Here is a 20,546-nt window from a genome sequence, read left to right as displayed (position 1 = left end):
CTTTGACTCCATCAATATTGACCTCTACACCTACCAATCTGCCACTAGGAAAAATTCTGGACTGGTTAGCCATTCTTAGCTAGATGGGTGACCAAATTATCTTTGGTCTCCCCATCATCTCCCATGTCTACTTAGGAATAATGTTTACATCTAAAACTAAATCCAAGTTTATATTTTTGATATCATATGCTCCTCTATGCGCCTTAAGTTCGAATTATCTATTTGTCCTGTTCTTACACATAACATTCTCAACTATGCATCTTGGGGTTTGTGTTGTAGGAAATTCTTGTTCTTGAGCACATTGGTTAATTATTTTGTGCAACTTGTTTAGGGATGATCCATCCTTTATTGCTTCTACATAAATTTTCAAGAAATTTCTTATGGGGCTTTCCTATTCTTCCACTTCTCCAAGTGAATATTTAGTGTATATTGGAGGCATTTCATATACAGGTAGTCCTTGCTACACAGTTGAGCTTGATGGACCTCCTTTTAGACCAACTAACTCCCTTCTAACTTCCTTGTATGCTTTTTTTCTTTCTTTGGATCAAACATGAGGGTTTGGTATGCTATATTTCTTACCCACTAGTGCGGCTAGATTCTTTGTCCAATTACATATGCTCCTATCCTTGTCCCTCCACGCGTAATTGCTCCTACTTGTGGATGATCTACATGTGCTTCATCAAATATCATTTGTATGTTCTATCCCCTTTTCTCTTGCCACTTCGTGATCAGTGAAGGACAATCTTCTGTAACATGATTGTAATAGCCCTAGTTAAAAAAAACTCATGTAAAATATATAAATACCACAGATGATGGGACACATATTCCAAGCTTAATGTTTAGGTAGACATCCTAGTGTGGGTGTTCATTTGGTTGTTTATGGATAAGGAATTGGAAAAGGCAATGACTAAGGCTTTGAAAAGGAAAAAATGCATTTTTGGCACAATTATTTATGAAAATAAAGGAAATTAGGAGAAAAGGAAGGTGAAAGGTCATAGGTTGCATGTGAGGAGTAAATTGAAGGAAAATAATGGAAATTGAAGAAAATAGAGGCCTCATTCATAAAAAGGATTATGAGAATTAGTTGGTAACCTTTTGTTAGTTTATCTTTGAAGCTCTCTTAGTATTCTCTCTCTCTCTCTCTCTCTCTCTCTCTCTCTCTCTCTCTCTCTTGGACACAGAGTTTTCTTGGAGCACTTTGGCATTGGAGCAAGAGGAAACAAAGATCAAGAAGGGAAAGGCAGGATCAAGCAGCTACAACAGGCTTCATTGCAGGTATCGACTTGCATATATATTTTCCTTGCTAGATTTCACAGGCATGGGATTGCATGTGGTTATTTTCTAACATGGCATGGGTTTTTCCAGGTGTAAAATTGTTTTCAATCTAGCCTTGCCATTTCTGGATAGCCATGGTGTGATGGGGTTCTCATGTTTTGGTTCAGTTGTATTATCGGATGGATTCAAAGATGAGCGGGGTGGATCTCTGAATGACAGAGAATATGACCTAGTGATCCTTGAACTAGACTGTGGATCACGGTAAAGCCACTGGCCTAGTGACCCCTGAGCCAAACTGTGGTTTGCAGTAAAGCCAGGATTTTGTTGCCTTGGTGGGCCTAGGAATCCTTGTCGATGAATGGTAGGATATATGGTAAATCCAAGAGGTGGTTTTCTCTCCATTGGGCCTACTAATCTCTGGTTTGGGATATGCGGTAAAGCCTAGAGAGTGGTTCTTAGTTTAGGGCCTAGTGATCTGAGTTTGGATTGCGGTAAAGCCTGAGAGATTAGGAGACAAGAAAATTCTTCACGGTGTAGGTGGATAAATCCAGTGGCATCCATGTTTGTTTGGCCTAATGAATAGGTGGAGATCACGGTAAAACATATTATAATGTGTTCATTGTGTTGGCCTAGTGATCTGGGATGGATTACGGTAAAGCCTGGTTTTCAATGATGAGGGTGAGGTGGTTTAGCATTGGTATGCCCTGGTTGGTTCTTTTGGTTTGAGTCCCACATTTATTCTTGGAATATGTCACATGGGTGAATCGCTGAAGAGAGATTTGGCTCATCCATTCTATGGTCGAGTGGAATGTGGTAGTCCCATCTTTGGTTGGTTCACTGCATTCATTAATGACAAATACATTCTCTTGATTTTCATGTGTAAATGTATTGATGTATATGTGGATTTTTATGGCTAATATGTTTATTGTATTTATGTTCCTATTATGCTAGTTACATGTATATTTTATGTCAGTAGTTGCGTATGGCTATCAACATGTTTTACTTGTATATGAATGGATAATGTGTTTATGACATAATAGATGATAATGCAGCTAATGAAATGAGAGAACAATGGTTCATGTTAGAGTCAGTATTTTCATACTTCCATCAGTGATCAAAACTCCTCTTTTATATCATATTAGTGTCCCAGTTTGAAATTTTTGTAATTCCACCTAGGTCCTCATTTAAAAATTTACTCACTGATGGTAGCCCTATGTCAAAATCCCTTCTCTCTCTCAAAAATAAATATTTGTTGGCCCACCTTCATGTGTCTTACTGAGCATACATTGACTATAAAGGATCATTTTATCATGTTTTGTGTCAGTCAAGTCCAGCTGGAGTTTGCTCATTCAAGGTCCCATTAGGTCTTTAGGTTTCATTTTTTCAAGGTCCAATAAAACATCATTTCACCACATAAGGTCAGAAAAAGTATGAGAGTGAACAAAATAATATCCCTTTTCAGTTAAAAAGGATTTGCAAGCATGTAACCATGGTTTCCAAAGCTCTAATTTTGATTTCAAGTAAAAATTTCATTCCAATTTGTAATTTTATTTCAAAAACAGGGATGTAATCCTATTTTTATATTTATGTAATTTTATTGCATTATATGTACTAAGTAACTTTTCCCAAGTTGTCAACTCAGTTCCAAAATGCTAAAGGACCAAAAGTCAAAGGTCAAAGTATTCCCAATGTATATCAAGTGATCAATTTTCCAAAGAAAACTCAAGTGTAAAGGTATAGATTCCAAGAGTAAAGTGAATGATAAAAGGAAGAAAGTGGGTCCCAAGGCCCAAAACATCAATTTCATGAAGTATAAAATCCACCAAGACATCAAAATCAAATCCATTTTCACTCTCAAAGGTCGAGCTCACACTCCCTTGGCTCAAAATGTCGATTTTGCAGGTTCAAAGGTGAAAATTTTCTTGGTATTGCACCTAGGAAGAAGGCATTGCGCTTAGGAATAAGGCGTTACGCTTAGAAGAAAGGCAATGTGCTTAGAGATTTGGGAATTGTGTTTTTTAACACATGCATTGTGCTTCTGGGTAAGGCGTTGTGCTTTTGCCTAGTGCACTGCGCTTTTACCCAGTGCACTGCACTTTTGCCTAGAGAGCCTCCAAAGCGCAAAAATACCTCCAAATCCTCTCAAAATCTCAAAAAGAATTTATTTCCTCCTCTACCAAGTAAGTAACCCTATTTTCCACCCATTTTCACTTCCAAACAACATTTCTTTTTAGTGTTTTGATTCCTAAGCAAAATTGGCCCTTGGGCAAGGGACAAAACCCTAAATTCATCCCTATCCTAAAATTTGTTGCCCATAGACCCTACAATACCTCCCTACATCACTATTAAACCCATCCCTACCCTTACATTATCATTTCCTAGTCCCTAAACACTTTTCCCATAAAACCCTAAGACCTAGGTTTCTAAAATCCCTAGGCAGCCTCTACCATAAACCTGTAAATTAATTTTCATTCCCAACTCCCTTCACATTTTCACCTCCCACAATTCCATAATCCACCACCTCATCTCCCCAAATTTTTATAGCCCTATCCCTATTCCCTAGACCTATTTCCACTTCCCATTCCCACCTACCTTATCACTAGGGTCTCTTAAACAAACACTATGGAGGAAGACAGAGACTATGTGGAAGAGGAGGATACACAAGAAGAAGAGGACAAAGAACAGAGGAGGCCACACAAAGGAGGCAGAATCCTAAGGCTGGAGCCCACTAACACAAATGAACTCATGGCTTCACCAATGGTAGTCTCATGTTTTCAGTATGTGGGTTGCCTTGATTTTTGCAAAATGATTGAAAGAGCTCAGCATTACCCTATTTTGACCAGACTCTCTGCATGAAAAATTAAAGATAATCAAGTAACCCTAGCAGGAGTGACCTTCACTTTGTCTACTTCTATCATTGTTGCTGCCACAGGGATTCCAAACATGGGTGAGAGGTAGTTTAAATCAAAGGATTTGGAGGATCAGTATTATGAACCATTCATCAAACCATTGTACAGAAATGAGAGGAGGAGGGTGTTCCCTTTCAACTACCTTCTTAATAGGTATGCCCCCATGATGAAAATCATCATGAAGTACTTATCTATGAAGGTAGGTTCTCTAGGTTCTACACCTACCATATCAAACTGCTTATGCACTTCACAAGGTTCAAATTCCTCAATATCCTATACTATCTATTCAAAAGTATAGACAAAATGGCCTCCATTGTGCAGAAGAGAGATTATGACTAGCAAATGAATAGCCTTTTCCATCACTCATTGATCAAGATAATTTTCCTTCATCACCTTGATCAGTTGCATATTCATGGGACAATTTCATTGCAAATGACATTTTCACTGCTCCACAAGCTCCACATGCTGAAGGTATGCCTTCTTCATCTCATCCCTCTAATCATAATGCTGAAGCCATACCTCCTTCATCTCAGCCCACTACTTCTATTCCTCCATCTGATCAGCCACCCTCAGTATCACTGCCATCATCACCATTTCATGATCATGTAGGGTCACCTAGCAGAGTTGAGGTCATCAGGACTAAGAACACAGATGTGAGCACATTGGCACATAATTATCGGAGAGGCCACATGTAGGTGTTTTCCCCACAAATTGTGGGAGGGGCCTTGCCTTCTTCATCAACAAAGTAGGTACACAAAGGTAAAGAAAAGATGACAAAGGTAGAAATCCAGCAGTAGCAGGAGGACCTCCATGAGATAGAACATGAGTTTGACTTGGTTGACATAGGTGAACATGATCATAGTGAGAGCACAAGAATTGTCATCAAAGAAAAAGATGCACACATCATGGAGCTCTAGATCAACCTGCAGAGGGAAAAATACATCATCTCATATTATGAGCAGGAAAATAAGCAGTGTGAGGCCAAACATGAGGTCATGGAGATTAAGCTCATCAAGGCAGAGAGGGAAGCAATGAAAGTCAAGGCATTGCTAGAATAGGCCTATGATAGGTATGGTGAGCCTGAAGAAGAGCAAGAAACTAGAAAAAGACCTAGAACTAGAGGGCTGAAAAGAGCTCTAGAGCTAGAGAAGAAAAAGGAAGCTGAGCTTGCTAATGAGCTCACATTGAATGAGCAATTTGCCATCTTGGTTAGTGAAAACCGGGAGCATTGGCTTGATAAGATCAATCATAATCTAGAGAAGCTCCTAAACAAAATTAACCAGCAAAATGAAATTCAGAAGAAGATGGCAAAACACTACGCCAACAGAGAAAGGATTGCTAGGGCAAAACTCAAAGTTGCAAAGGAAAAAACTGAAGCCCTAACCAAGCAAAATGGGGAAGATAAACTTGAAATCCTTGCTGAGGCATCACCCATGGCCTAACACACCTCATCAACATTCCTTAGGCTAAAGTTTGAAGAATTTAGAGCAATTTTGGAAAGTTTTGGAGTTTTGTGCATTTTTGGCCATTTGTGCACGAGTCACACTACCAAAAGCACAACGCACTTTTCCTAGGGACCTCCAAATTAAAAATGGCCACCACCATTGGATTCAGAAGGCCAAATACAATCAGGAAAACCACTTTTATAAAAAAATTTAGGTCAACTGGGCAGTCAAAAAACACCCAAAAAAATCTTGTTTATGCCCTGTTTTAGAGGTTGGCGCTGCGCTTTTGACTAGTGTTGGGAGAACTAACTTTTGGAGTGTCAAAACTTTACTATTTTGAAAAATAAGGGTGGATTGGTAAACTAGACAGGACAGGCTTTCCAATGAGCTATCCTGCGCTCAATTTTGACACCGTGAACCCCCTCAAACGTGGATTTGAAGTTGGCATTGCGCTAAGGACAATGGCGCTGCACTTTTGACACAAATTTTCTAAGTTTCTTCATTTTGTAAATTTTCTCAGTTTTGACAGTTTCACCTTGACAAATCATATTTTTACCCATGTAATTTATGGATGTAAATGTAATAATGATTTTTTTATTGTTACCTAGGGTAAATACATTAGGTGAAAACTCTATTGGTGATGTAATGAATCATTTTCCAAAAAGTGAGGGATGAGTCACTTTGACCACCCTACACTCTAGCTATCAGTTTAGTTTTGGGTGGAACTGCTCCTCCTCTCATGGATTCAACCCTTGAGGCTAGGAGGAGTTTCTTTTAGGCCTATATCATGTACTTTTTCAATCATTCTACGGGCTGGACTCCATTGGATGTTGTACTAGTGTTTCAGATTTTGGCATGGAATATATTGGATGAGTTGCAGCTATTTTGGTGGGATTCCTGTGGCATGGTATTTTGATATTGTTTCTTCTTCAGTTACATGTGTGTGAATATTTTTTATCTTCTATGATCCATTTCACTTCTAAATATGTTTGATTTTCAAGGTGTGATAAGCAGATTCGTCTTCTATGCTCTGTATTGGGAAAATCATCATAACTTGTTTCATTTCTTCAATTTAAAAAGAATTCATGATTTTCATGCTATTTTTAGTACCTCATCACTCTAAACTATTTCATCAATATAATAAAAAGTTTTAAAGTACTTGCCTACCTTGCCCCATCAGATGTCTGCAATTCTGATTTTCTTTTGCCTTGACCTAGTTCACTCTCTAACCTAATTCACTCATCCAGTGACTACCCCAATCAAATCAAAACCCAGAGCTATTATATCTAGCCTAAAACCCTAATCCATCTAGCCCTTTTCGGTTTTCATCCTTTGCAGAGAGCCCTCTCCGGCTTGGTAGGGCTAGCTACCAAGCTAAAAGATTGGTCTATGGTTACCTCAGCTAGACTCTTCCTCAGCCTTGGAGATCTGGAGGAGTGATAACATACTAGCATCGTTGTCAGGGAACGAAAGGTCCATTTTCCCTGGGTGTACAACTATTTTTCATTGGAATTTGGTACTCTGGATGATGGTACTAAGTTTCATAAAGGTTGATTCCATAATTGCAATGTCAAGGGTGTAGAGCTGGCTTCAAGGAGACAAACAAGACAAAATTCTGCATCCTAATCCAACCGATTCAATCGAAGATATTCACGGCTTGTTCAAAAAGAAAATAAGGTTACAAATCACAAGTTCAATCATATTTTATTCCATTGGTAAGCTTTTGATCGTTACCAATTTAAATTTCTCTATTGGAGACTTTCCTTCGCAGTGAAATTTGAAGATATATTTGTTCCTCTCAAAGTCTCAGGTTTTTTTACTTCACATAGACTTTGACCCTATTAAGGTACTCGCTCTAAAAAGGTATACCAGGTCAAACCCTAACCCAAATCCTCCTTCTCTAGTTGATGATCTTGAAATATTGTTAAGAAAGCCTAAAGTCCCTTTCCACGAGACTGAAAGTGCAAAATTGGAAAGGACCACTTCCTTGCCAAATCAGATACTTAGTATTGAGGATATTCCTTTTGACATTAAATTTGAGCTATCCCTATTTCGTTTGAAGTGTGAGTATTTTCTTACAGAGGAAGTATTTGATCCCATAAATTTCGATTCATACCTACCCACCTCAAAGTCTTCGTTTAATCAACCTTCTACTACTTCTCAGTCTTCAAAACTTGAGCATGAGGTTTGGTCTAATTTTGAGAAACTTCAAAGCCTAGTCGATCAATTACAAATTACACCGGAAAAAGCCTATATTCAATATCATCTTGAAATCTTATCTTCTGCCATACCCCCTACTACACCTCCGAAAACATTTGTATCGCCACCTCCATCTTCATCCCAACCAAAACAATCGATTATAGTTCCCATTCACCAGCCCCCAGCAGTCATGGCGAGATTTGCACCCTTAGTATTACCTGGTTAGTTGGAAGCTTTACCTTAGACCTATGGCCAGAGACTTCCTCTTTTTGATGGCAGCTTGGGAGTCACAGCACAACAACATATTGACAAAATGGTTGATTTCATTGACTTAGAGGAGGTTGATGATGACAATGCCAAAATGAGACTAATGGCTCAAAGTTTTTCTAGAGATGTAAAAAAATGGTTCCGTGGTTTGGCAGCAAGCTCCATTGACACTCCTTAGACGTTAAATGAGTTATTCTTAGCCAGGTGGTGGGAAAATAAAAATTCGTTGCAGATCTTGGCGGAATACAACACATTGAAAAGGAATCCTAATAAGACGGTTCAGGAGTTAACTATAAGGTTTAATCAGATCTCTAATTCCATTCCAGATAACATGAAACCTCCACCTAATTTGGCACTTCAACATTACCCGGATGCCTTTGATCCGAAGATGGCTTATCAACTAAGGGAAAGAGATCCTGCAACTCTGGAAGAAATGCATAATAATGCAGTAAGCGTGGATGCCAACTTGATGATTAAAAGTCTCAGTTAAAACATGAGATACTGGAAAAGAAAGTAACCATCAAATAAGAACCTTCTTCTTCCACAAATCTTAAACTAAATGCACTGATTAGAACCATGGAGAGGATGGTCGACCGGATGATAAATTCAGATAGACCTCAGGAGCCACAAGTTAGAAATCTGAACTTCAGAAACCAGCAACAACTTTAGTATGGATAAAACAAAGAGAGCAGAAAGCTTCTAAGTATTGACATCTCAGTAGCCAATTCGAACACCCTTGTCGCATAATTATTCTCAAGGAGAGTTTGATGATGAAACAAACCCGATTTTCGAGGAAAATCACTTTTTAGGGAAGATTACCATCCCATTTTCTTGACTGAAAATGAGAAGTATGTCAAGGAGACGAAGGATCCTTAGGATGAAGACTACATACTGGTGAATGACTATGCATTGGAAACTCAATCCGATGACTATCAAAGAAGATACTTGAATGCACTTAACTCTCAGTAGAAGCAATATTCCTTGAGGAATAGATATGTCCCAATCACTCCCATTTAGAAAAGGACATTGTAGCAGAAAGATACCCAACAAAAAACTAATCCTCAAGGTAATCAAAGCAAAGGTAAATAGCTCGCAGCAACTAACCAAAGAAAAATAATTAGCCATCTACAAGTAATCCAAACAAATACCATTATAGCCAAAAGAAGGATTAGACACCAAGAGATCTGCCCGAGAAAAGAGACATCATCCAAAAAGAGGTAGACAAATCCAGCTCATTCAATTTAGAAACGAAAATTTCAAAGTTGAAAGTGTCAATCCCTCTTACTGAACTTGTCAAAAATAGCCATTACAAGTCTGATATAGTTAAAATGCTAAAAGTTGAGCCTATGTCTGACATGATTAATGTTCAAGATGACTAGCCTGAATTGATTTTTGGTCCAGCCATAGATGGTCAGTCAAAAGATAGTGAGGTTCCTCCATTTTACCTAAGTTTAAGAATCCATCAGTACATTCTTCATAACACCATGCTTGACTCCGGAGCCTCCCATAATTTAATGCCCAAGGCCATCATGGAAAGGTTGGGTCTAGATATAACTCATGAATACCATGACTTGTACTCTTTTGATTCCGGTAAGGTCCATTGTCTTGGTCTAATCAAATATTTGGTAGTATACTTGGACCAAATCCCAACAAAGAATGTTTTAATGGATGTGGTGGTAGTTGATATACCACCATGGTTTGGTATGTTATTGTCAAGATCCTAGGGAGCCAAACTAAGAGGCACACTACAGTTAGACTTCTCCTATGCCACCATCCCAATTTTCAAGCAATTGAGGAAATTGTATCGAGAAACCAAAATGAAATTCATGATAACTAGCAAGGAGAAGCCCAATAATCATCTTATAAATGTTGTACATATAGATTTAGAGTCATTTATTTTATATAATGATAGTGGACTGAATGGTATAGATAGTCAGCGTGTGTAAATTAAAGATGTACCAGAAATTTCCAATTGTATAAGGACAGTTTCAAATCAGGAAAAAAAAAAGTTTCTAAGTTCATCTAAACAACCATTGGACTAGGCAAAGAAAGGCTTAGAAAATCCATCAGAGAAGGTTATGGAAAATTTATAAAAGCCTGAAGAGAAAGTTCAGAAAATTGACCCAAAGCAGAAACAAGATTTACAACCCTTGGAAGAGGAACATGGCCTTTGGACCATGGACTTTGATGGTGCTCTTGGGAAAGATGGAGCAGGCATTGGCATTTGGATTCGAAGTCCACATCATCAGCAAGGTGAGCTCCCTCAAAATGTTAGATTATGCTCATACAAATTAGCTTTTGATTGCACTAACAAAGAGGTGGAGTACGAAGCGCTGATCACGGGTTTAAGGATCTTGAAAAGATTAGGTGCATGAAAAAATACTGTGTATGGTGATTTATAACTAGTGATCAAGCAAGTTAAAAGTGAATATCAAGTTCACCATCCGCGAATGAAACAATATAGAAATGTTGTTTTAGATATTTTGAGGAGGTTTCCTGAATATACACTTTCATTTGTACCAAGGAGTCAAAATCTTATGGAGGATTCATTAGCTACAACTGCAAGAAATTTCAAAATCCCCATTTTTTCAAACAAGAAATTTGAGGTTCATGTGAAGCATCGGCCCTCTATTCTTGACAACTTGTGATATTGGCAAGTATTTTGGGATGAAAAATAGGTGAATAATTTTCTTTAGAGTGAAGGAGAGTTTGAAAATTGTTCTATGGATGAATTTTATGACAAAGATGATCAAGTCATCGAGGCAAATCAAGTTGATATACTACAGCTGAAGGATAACAATATTCTGAAAGGTCTTATACCTTTGCAAGACTTGTTTGATCAGGATGATGTAGCAAGGAAGCCTACATTGGTTCCTACAAAGAAAGGTGTCGAAGACGTGAACATCAGAACAGCAAAAAAACCAAAAATGATCAAGTTGTCCAAATCATTATCTCCCGAGGTAAAAGAGAAATATATTCATTTATTGTCTAAATTTTCTGATGTTTTCGCATGGGATTATGTAGACTTGAAGGAGTATGATAAGAAAATAATTCAACATACCATCCCAATCAAGCCCGATCAAAATCCCTTCAGACAAAAGCTAAGGAGGATTAACCCAAGATTGTTGCCATCCATAGAGAAAGAAGTTAACAAACTTTTCAAGGCGGGCATCATTGTTCCTATCAGATTTTCCGATTGGATATCAAATCTAGTTCCGGTGAGAAAGAAGACCGAGGAAATAAGGCTCTGCATAGACTTTAGAAACTTGAACAAAGTATCTCTAAAAGATAGTTATCCACTTCCAAAAATGGACCATATCCTTCAGAGAGTTGTTGGCACTTCCCGGTTTTCACTTTTGGATGGCTACTACAGTTACAATCAAGTTTTAGTGCATGAAGATGATCAGGACAAGACAACATTCACTGCACCTTGGGGCACATTCAAATATGCAAAAATGCCATTTGGTCTCAAAAATGCAGAGGCCACTTTTCAACGTGCCATGGAAATATCCTTTTCTAATGAAAAATATGTTTACTTGGTTGTATACTTAGATGATGTAACAGCATTTTCACATTCAGATGATGAACATTTGCATCATTTAAGAGTCATTTTTCAGAAATGTAGAAAGTTCGAGATCTCTCTCAATCTAAAGAAAAGTTTGTTCGCTATGGGGGAAGGAAAAATTCTTGGCCACATCATTTCAAAGGATGGCATCCGGATTGACCCTTCACAAGTAGAATCCATTTAGCAAATTGATTTCCCCCGCAGCAAGAAAGAAATCTAAGCATTCAATGGTAAGATGAATTTCTTATGCAGATTTTTTCCTAATTTGGCTGAACATATTAGAGAAATGACCAAAATGTTGAAAAAGGATAGTGATGTGAAGTGGTCCGAAGAAGCCCACAAGTCCTTTCATGTAGTAAAGCTTGCCTTAACCACTGCCCCTGTTTTAATTAGTCATGATTACTCTGATGATTTTATTATATTTTCTTTTGCTTCTGATCATACCATGGCAGCAGTATTAATGCAAAAAAGGGATAAAATCAAGCTGCCAATAGCATTTTTTAGTCGCAACATCAGGGATGAATCCCTTAAGTACAACATCATTGAGAAACAGGCCTTAGCTTTGGTAAAGGCAGTGAAATATTTCAGAGTTTACATTTTACATTCACATACTCTTGCTTATGTGCCTAATGCAGTGGTAAAGGAAGTTCTTGTGCAGAATGACCTGAAGGTAGAAGAGGTAGATGGATAGCAGCATTATTAGAATATGATCTTGAGATCAAGCCTACCAAGCTAATCAAGGGTCAATGCTTAGCCAAACTCATCGCTGAGTCAAATCTCCAAGCTCTAGATATCAACCTTGTAGCAGCATTGTTCGACAATCAAGAAGAAGTAGATCTCATTCAGGTATCTGATATCTTTCTATCATCTCCATGATATTCTAATATCATTTATGTTTTGCAACATATAAATCCCCCTCCATGCATGTCTAAGGCCAAGAGCAGGTCATTGAAGTTGAAGGCTTATAAATATTGCATTATGGACAGCGCACTTTATTGGAAAGACCCTGGAGGTGTGTTGTTGAACTGTTAAACCGAAGATGAGTCTAAAGAAGTAATAAATGACTTTCACAAAGGGGATTGTGGGGGCCACTTGTATTGGAAGACCACGACCACCAAAGTACTAAGAGCGGGTTACTATTGGCTCACACTTTTTGCAGATATCTACAAGGCAGTGTTGAGTTGTCACCAGTGTCAAGTTTTCCAAGGTAAAAGAAAACTTCTTCCATTTCCTCTACAACCTATTTCAGTTCATGCACTATTTTAGCAGTGGGGCCTAGACTTCATAGGCGAGATTAACCCATCATCATCTGCACAACACAAGTGGATATTGATAGCTACAAACTACTTTACAAAGTGGATAGAAGCAGTTCCTACCATGCAAGCAACAGATTCAGTTATCATTCATTTTTTAGAAACTAATATCTTGTCCCATTTTGGTTGTCCTAATAAGATCATCACAGACAACGCGGCAGCATTCAAGTCTAAAAAGATGACTAAGTTTTGTGAAAAATACAACATTAAGTTGGGACATTCTACAACATACTATCCACAAGGGAATGGTTTGGTTGAGTCCTCCAATAAATCCTTAATCAACATCATCAAGAAAATGTTGGAGGCCAACAAAAAGAATTGGCACAAAAGGTTGATCAATGCATTATGGGAAAATCGAGTGAGTAGTAAGAAGTCTCTTGGACTTTCCCCTTTTCAAATTGTGTATGGAGTAGATATTGTTTTCCCTTCATCTTAGCAGTTCCGGCCATGAAATTGTTACAATAAGCGGGAAGTGAAGAGAATGATATTCAATGCCAGATCAATCAAATGATTCACCTACAGCAGACATGGGATGAGGTATTTCAGAACACCTCTAAGCTTCACGAGAGGATAAATAGAATCTATGACCGGAAAACAAAGGAAGATGATTTCAAAATTGGATATGTGGTGCTTCATTGGGATGCCAGAAATGAAGACAAGGGTAAGCATGGTAAATTCGAAAATATGTGGAAAGGCCCTTATCAGATTTTAGCTTTCCGAGGACAAAATGCTTTCTTGTTGGATGAGATGAATGTAGAACCATGCTTAGGAGGACCAGTCAATGGTAGGATCCTTAAGCACTATCTTTTCTAAAATAGGTCGGTTTCATTGTACATAACAGTTTAATTTTCTGCAAAGTGTGAAGTAGAAAATCGTTGAAGTTCGGAGCCCGAAATGAAGGCCATGGAGCTTCATTGATTTTATGCCATTTTCAAAGTTCAGTATTTAGATAAGTAAGTCAGTTTTGAGTCAGTTTGTGTTATTTGAAGTTGTCGGAATTTAGTCATGCATTTCAATTTGATTTTTTTTACCTTATTGGCCCATATGGTTAAGCACTTGGTCTATGGTGTTCTTGACACCTTCGAGGAGCTACCATCCCCAAATAAGGCCGATGTTAGAGTTAGTATTTGCATACTACCATCAGTGATCAAAAATCTTCTTTTATATCATATTAGTGTCCCATTTTGAAATTTTTGTCATTCCACCTAGGTCCTCATTTAAAAATTTACTCACTGATGGTAGCCCTATGTCAAAATCCCTTCTCTCTCTCAAAAACCATTATTTATTGGCCCACCTTCATGTGTTGTACTGAGCATACATTGACTATAAAGGCTCATTTCATCATGTTTTGTGTCAGTCAAGTCCACCTGGAGTCTGCTCATTCAAGGTCCCATTAGGTCTTTAGGTTTTATTTTTCCAAGGTCCAATAAAACATCATTTCACCGCATAAGGTCAGCAAAAGTATGAGAGTGAACAAAATAATATCCACTTTGAGTTAAAAAGGATTTGCAAGCATATAACCATGGTTTCCAAAGCTCTAATTTTGAATTCAAGTAAGGATTTCATTCCAATTTGTAATTTTATTTCAAAAACAGAGATGTAATCCTATTTTTATATTTATGTAATTTTATGTCATTATATGTAATAAGTAACTTTTCCCAAATTTTCAACTCAGTTCCAAAATGCCAAAGGACCAAAATTCAAAGGTCAAAGTATTCCTAATGTATATCAAGTGATCAATTTGTCAAAGAAAAGTCAAGTGTAAAGGTATAGGTTCCAAGAGTAAAGTGAATGATAAAAGGAAGAAAGTGTGTCCTAAGGCCCAAAACATCAATTTCATGAAGTATAAAAGCCACCAAGACATCAAAAGCAAATCCATTTTCACTCTCAAAGATCGAGCTCACACTCCCTTGGCTCAAAAAGTCGATTTTGTAGGTTCAAAGGTGAAAATTTTCTTGGCGCTGTGCTTAGGAAGAAGGCATTGCGCTTAGAGCTTTGGGCGTTGCGTTTTTTAACACAAACACTGTGCTTCTGGGTAAGGCACTGCGCTTTTGCCCAGTGAGCCTCCAAAGCACCAAAACACCTCCAAATCCTCTCAAAAGCTCAACAAGGCTTTAGTTACTCCTCTACTAAGTAAGTTATCCTATTTTCCACCCATTCACACTTCCAAACAACATTTCTTTTTAGTGTTTTGATTCCTAAGCAAAATTGGCCCTTGGGCAAGGGACGAAACCCTAAATTCATCCCTATACTAAAATTTTCTGCCCATAGACCCTACAATACCTCCCTACATCACTATTAAATCCATCCCTACCCTTACATTATCATTTCCTAGTCCCTAAGCACTTTTCCCATAAAACCCTAAGACCTAGGTTTCTAAAATCCCTAGGCAGCGTCTACCATAAACTTGTAAATTAATTTTCTTTCCCAACACCCTTCACATTTTCACCTCCTATCACCTCCCACTGTTCCATAATCCACCACCTCATCTCCCCAAATTTTTATATCCCTATCCCTATTCCCTAGACCTATTTCCACTTCCCATTCCCACCTACCTTATCACTATGGTCTCTTAAACAAACACTATGGAGGAAGATAGATACTATGTGGAAGAGGAGGATACATAAGAAGAAGAGGAAAGAGAACAAAGGAGGCCACACAAAGGAGGCAGAATCCTAAGGCTGGAGCCCACTAACACAAATGAACTCATGGCTTCACCAATGGCAGTCTCATGTTTTCAGTATGTGGGTTGCCTTGATTTTTGCAAAATGATTGAAAGAGCTCAACATCACCCTATTTTGACCAAACTCTTTGCATCAAACCTTAAAGATAATCAAGTAACCCTAGCAGGAGTGACCTTCACTTTGTCTACCTCTATCATTGTTGTTGCCACAGGGATTCCAAACATGGGCGAGAGGTGGTTTAAATCAAAGTATTTGGAGGATTAGTATTATGAACCATTCATCAAACCATTGTATATAAATGAGAGGAGGAGGGTGTTCCCTTTCAGCTACCTTCTTAATAGGTATGCCCCCGTGATGAAAATCATCATGAAGTACTTCTATTGTGAAGGTAGGTTCTCTAGGCTCTACACCTACCATATCAGACTGCTTATGCACTTCACAAGGGACAAATTCCTCAATATCCCATACTATCTGTTCAGAAGTATAGACAAAATGGCCTCCATTATGCAGAAGAGAGATTATGACCAGTAGATGAATAGCCTTTTCCATCACTCATTGATCAAGATAATTGTCCTTCATCACCTTGATCAGCTGCATATTTCATGGGAAAATTTCATTACCAATGACATTTTCACTGCTACACAAGCTCCACATGTTGAAGGTATGCCTTCTTCATCTCATCCCTTTGATCATCATGCTGAATCCATACCTCCTCCATCTCAGCCCACTACTTCTATTCCTCCATCTAATCAGCAACCCTCAGTATCACTGCCATCATCACAATTTCATGATCATGCAGGGTCACCTAGCAGAGCTGAGGTCATCAGGCCTAAGAGCACAGATGTGAGCACATTGGCACATACTTATAGGAGATGCCACAGGCTGGTGTTTGCCCCAAAAATTGTGGGAGGGGCCTTGCCTTCTTCATCAACAAAGCAGGTACACAAAGGTAAGGAAAATATGACAGAGGTAGAGATCCAGTAGCAGCAGCAGGACCTCCATGAGACAAAACATGATTTTGACTTGGTTGACATAGGTGAACCTGATGACAGTGAGATCACAGGCATTGTCATGAAAGAAAAGTATGCACTCATCAAGGAGCTCTATATCAACTTGCAGAGGGAAAAATACATCATCTCATATTATGAGTAGGAAAATAAGCAGCTTGAGGCCAAACATGAGGTCATGGAGATTAAGCTCATCAAGGCAGAGAGGGAAGCAATGAAAGTCAAGGCATTGCTAGAAGAGGCCTATGATAGGTATGGTGAGCCTGAAGAAGAGCAAGAAACTAGAAAAAGACCTAGAACTAGAGGGCTGAAAAGAGCTCTAGAACTAGAGAAGAAAAAGGAAGCTGAGCTTGCTAATGAGCTCACATTGAATGAGCAATTTGCCATCTTGGTTAGTGAAAACCGGGAGCATTGGCTTGATAAGATCAATCATAATCTAGAGAAGCTCCTAAACAAAATTAACCAGCAAAATGAAATTCAGAAGAAGATGGCAAAACACTACGCCAACAGAGAAAGGATTGCTAGGGCAAAACTCAAAGTTGCAAAGGAAAAAACTGAAGCCCTAACCAAGAAAAATGGGGAAGATAAACTTGAAATCCTTGCTGAGGCATCACCCATGGCCTAACACACCTCATCAACATTCCTTAGGCTAAAGTTTGAAGAATTTAGAGCAATTTTGGAAAGTTTTGGAGTTTTGTGCATTTTTGGCCATTTGTGCACGAGTCACACTACCAAAAGCACAACGCACTTTTCCTAGGGACCTCCAAATGAAAAATGGCCACCACCATTGGATTCAAAAGGCCAAATACAATCAGGAAAACCACTTTTAAATTTTTTTTAGGTCAACTGGGCAATCAAAAAACACCCAAAAAAATCATGTTTATGCCCTGTTTTAGAGGTTGGCGCTGCGCTTTTGACTAGTGTTGGGAGAACTAACTTTTGGAGTGTCAAAACTTTACTATTTTGAAAATAAGGGTGGATTGGTAAACTAGACAGGACAGGCTTTCCAATTAGGTATCCTGCGCTCAATTTTGACACCGTGAACCCCCTCAAACGTGGATTTGAAGTTGGCATTGCGCTAAGGACAATGGCGCTGCACTTTTGACACAAATTTTCTGAGTTTCTTCATTTTGTAAATTTTCTCAGTTTTGACAGTTTCACCTTGACAAATCATATTTTTACCCATGTAATTTATGGATGTAAATGTAATAATGATTTTTTTATTGTTACCTAGGGTAAATACATTAGGTGAAAACTCTATTGGTGATGTAATGAATCATTTTCCAAAAAGTGAGGGATGAGTCACTTTGACCACCCTACACTCTAGCTATCAGTTTAGTTTTGGGTGGAACTGCTCCTCCTCTCATGGATTCAACCCTTGATGCTAGGAGGAGTTTCTTTTAGGCCTATATCATGTACTTTTTCAATCATTTTACGGGCTGGACTCCATTGGATGTTGTACTAGTGTTTCAGATTTTGGCATGGAATATATTGGATGAGTTGCAGCTATTTTGGTGGGATTCCTGTGGCATGGTATTTTAATATTGTTTCTTCTTCACTTACATGTGTGTGAATATTTTGTATCTTCTATGATCCATTTCACTTCTAAATATGTTTGATTTTCAAGGTTTGATAAGCAGATTCGTCTTCTATGCTCTGTATTGGGAAAATCATCATAACTTGTTTCATTTCTTCAATTTAAAAAGAATTCATGATTTTCATGCTATTTTTAGTACCTCATCACTCTAAACTATTTCATCAATATAATAAAAAGTTTTAAAGTACTTGCCTACCTTGCCCCATCAGATGTCTGCAATTCTGGTTTTCTTTTGCCTTGACCTAGTTCACTCTCTGACCTAATTCACTCATCCAGTGACTACCCCAATCAAATCAAAACCCAGAGCTATTATATCTAGCCTAAAACCCTAATCCATCTAGCCCTTTTCGGTTTTCATCCTTTGCAGAGAGCCCTCTCCGGCTTGGTAGGGCTAGCTACCAAGCTAAAAGATTGGTCTATGGTTACCTCAGCTGGACTCTTCCTCAGACTTAGAGATCTGGAGGAGTGATAACATACTAGCATCGTTGTCAGGGAACGAAAGGTCCATTTTCCCTGGGTGTAAGACTAGTTTTCTTTGGAATTTGGTACTCTGGATGATGGTACTAAGTTTCATAAAGGTTGATTCCATAATTGCAATGTCAAGAGTGTAGAGTTGGCTTCAAGGAGACAAACAGGACAAAATTCTGCATCCTAATCCAACCGATTCAATCGAAGATATTCACGGCTTGTTCAAAAAGAAAAGAAGGTTACAAATCACAAGTTCAATCATATTTTATTCCATTGGTAAGCTTTTGATCGTTACCAATTTAAATTTCTCTATTGGAGACTTTCCTTCGCAGTGAAATTTGAAGATATATTTGTTCCTCTCAAAGTCTCAGGTTTTTTACTTCACATAGACTTTGACCCTATTAAGGTACTCGCTCTAAAAAGGTATACCAGGTCAAACCCTGACCCAAATCCTCCTTCTCTAGTTGATGATCTTGAAATATTGTTAAGAAAGCCTAAAGTCCCTTTCCCCGAGACTGAAAGTGCAAAATTGGAAAGGACCACTTCCTTGCCAAATCAAATACTTAGTATTGAGGATATTCCTTTTGACATTAAATTTGAGCTATCCCTATTTCGTTTGAAGTGTGAGTATTTTCTTACAGAGGAAGTATTTGATCCCATAAATTTCGATTCATACCTACCCACCTCAAAGTCTTTGTTTAATCAACCTTCTACTACTTCTCAGTCTTCAAAACTTGAGCATGAGGTTTGGGCTAATTTTGAGAAACTTCAAAGCCTAGCCGATCAATTACAAATTACACCGGAAAAAGCCTATATTCAATATCATCTTGAAATCCTATCTTTTGCCATACCCCCTACTACACCTCCGAAAACATTTGTATCGCCACCTCCATCTTCATCCCAACCAAAACAATCGATTATAGTTCCCATTCACCATCCCCCAGCAGTCATGGCGAGATTTGCACCCTTAGTATTACCTGGTTAGTTGGAAGCTTTACCTTAGACCTATGGCCAGAGACTTCCTCTTTTTGATGGCAGCTTGGGAGTCACAGCACAACAACATATTGAAAAAATGGTTGATTTCATTGACTTAGAGGAGGTTGATGATGACGATGCCAAAATGAGACTAATGGCTCAAAGTTTTTCTAGAGATGTAAAAAAATGGTTTCGTGGTTTGGCAGCGAGCTCCATTGACACTCCTTAGACGTTAAATGAGTTATTCTTAGCCAGGTGGTGGGAAAATAAAAATCCGTTGCAGATCTTGGCGGAATACAACACATTGAAAAGGAATCCTAACATGACGGTTCAGGAGTTAACTATAAGGTTTAATCAGATCTCTAATTCCATTCCAGATAACATGAAACCTCCACCTGATTTGGCACTTCAACATTACCCGGATGCCTTTGATCCGAAGATGGCTTATCAACTAAGGGAAAGAGATCCTGCAACTCTGGAAGAAATGCATAATAATGCAGTAAGCGTGGATGCCAACTTGATGATTAAAAAGTCTCAGTTAAAACATGAGATACTGGAAAAGAAAGTAACCATCAAATAAGAACCTTCTTCTTCCACAAATCTTAAACTAAATGCACTGATTAGAACCATGGAGAGGATGGTCGACCGGATGATAAATTCAGATAGACCTCAGGAGCCACAAGTTAGAAATCTGAACTTCAGAAACCAGCAGCAACCTTAGTACGGATAAAACAAAGAGAGCAGAAAGCTTCTAAGTATTGACATCTCAGTAGCCAATTCGAGCACCCTTGTCGCATAATTATTCTCAAGGAGAGTTTGATGATGAAACAAACCTGATTTTC

This window comes from Pinus tabuliformis, chromosome 2_2 (assembly GCF_031772625.1).
Source record: "Pinus tabuliformis cultivar Carrire ecotype Pingquan chromosome 2_2, CPIR1, whole genome shotgun sequence".
In the NCBI taxonomy this organism is placed as follows: Eukaryota; Viridiplantae; Streptophyta; class Pinopsida; order Pinales; family Pinaceae; genus Pinus; species Pinus tabuliformis.
The sequence above is the reverse complement of the archived record's forward strand: the minus strand, read 5'-3'. Positions refer to the sequence as shown.